This window comes from Microtus ochrogaster, chromosome 5, assembly GCF_000317375.1.
Source record: "Microtus ochrogaster isolate Prairie Vole_2 chromosome 5, MicOch1.0, whole genome shotgun sequence".
Classification (NCBI taxonomy): Eukaryota; Metazoa; Chordata; class Mammalia; order Rodentia; family Cricetidae; genus Microtus; species Microtus ochrogaster.
The window spans coordinates 79,142,304-79,143,972 of NC_022012.1; the positions used below are offsets into that span (position 1 = coordinate 79,142,304).

A 1,669-nucleotide genomic window follows, 5' to 3' on the forward strand; every position below is an offset into this window, starting at 1 on the left:
GCGTGGTTTCTGTTTTAAAAGATAAATATAAATTCAAAAATGGTCTAAGTGTTACCTTTAAATGAACCGTCTGGTGTACGTGATCACGGCTTGTCATTCCTTCTGTCATGGTACTGAGAGAGAAAGGGAGGCTATTGGTGAGCGACTGCTGTGCCCAGAAGGAGAGGCACAGAGAGAGGAAGTAGAGGTCCAGTTGATTGTCTTCTGGCAGTTTTAAGGAGGCCTCTTGATGAAAAGGGAATAGTGCCCAGGACCGTAGAGGCCTAGCTCGGGTCTCAGCTTCACCTCGAATCAGCTGTGAGACCATGGGTGAGACACTGGAACTGTCTGGGGCTCATTGCAGATTTGTCTAAAACTGAAGTAATTGGGCTCAGTTGTTATTTGCGTCTCTTGGCTTGCTGACTCTAAAAGAGGGCACGGCGACAGCTTAGACTGGTGTGCGAGCAGAGGGGGAGAGACATGTTGTGGGGACAAGACTTGAACTCTCAGACGACTAGAGAAGTCATTCTTGGATCGAATGGCTCTTTCACAGCGGATGCCTAAGACCATCAGAAAACACAGATGTTTATATCACAACTCATAACAGTAGCAAGATTATAGTTTTGAAGTAGCAATGAAATAATTTTATGATTGGGGTCACCAAAACATGAGGAGCTGTACAGAGGGTCGAAGCCTTAGGGTGGGTGAGAACCACTGGACTTGACTGTGGTGCTGTGTTGGCAGAATAATAATGGAGCTTAAAACAGTGTGATCTCTCCTCCTCACTTAACGGTGAGAACTTAGTCTCCTCTGTGGCGTCAGGATCTGGGTTCAGTTCCCAGCATCCATAGGGTGGCTACCCTTACTTCTACCCCTGTAGGAGGACTTGATGGTTTTGCTGGAAGCGGGCACCTAAATAGTAGCCTCATGTGGAGGCCTTGTGTATTGATACAAAGGTGGAAGGTACTAGAAACACATCTTCAGTTTTATGAGAAGATACCAACATAGTGAACTTGGCATCATTATCATTTTAAAGTCCCCTTTGTTTCCACACTGTCGAAAAGCTGCCTTTGGGCTCTCTGGTGTCTTTCATGAGCTTTTAAAGGCACACGAGGCACACCCTAACAGAATACCTTCCTTAGGAAAGAGTGCAGTGTGCTCTCTGTGGCGTGCAGATGTTGGCGACAGATGGCACTCCGTTGTATGAATTGGTTTCACTTTCATTTTCCCAGAAAATATAAGGCAGCTAACATCCATGTCTTCAGGGAGGGGAGGAGACTTCCTGAACCTTTTCTAAGACATGGATTTATTGCACAATTTCTGAATCACATCAGGTCCTCCCCAGGTTGGACAGAATGGTAGAGATGGGCTGTTTGTTTTCAGAGCTTCCGGGCTGGATTACTTTGCTGTGTTGCTGAATCCTCACAAGCTGCTCAGTCAGGACTTAGTCTGTCCTCGGGACACTGGGGCCGGTAAGCATCCAAAGAGTTCTGCTAGTTGGGGCAGCCATCTGCTCCCCTGGCATGTTCCCGCTTGGAGTCTGGCTTTCCCTGGGAAAGCACATGCTGCTCGGCCGGGAACTCACGGCCAGTGAGTATGGTCTCTGCTCTAACTCACCAATTGCCTGTGCGTATGGTCTCTGCTCTAACTCACCAATTGCCTGTGAGTGTGGTCTCTGCTCTAACTCACC

The 1,669-nt window shown here is 47.7% G+C and overlaps 1 protein-coding gene across 1 annotated transcript in view; it reads left to right on the forward strand.

The window, feature by feature from the left end:
- Positions 1 to 1,669, forward strand: part of Lrrc49 (leucine rich repeat containing 49) — a 113,592-nt gene that overhangs the window by 29,902 nt on the left and 82,021 nt on the right. The gene's annotated exons all lie outside the window — the stretch shown is intronic.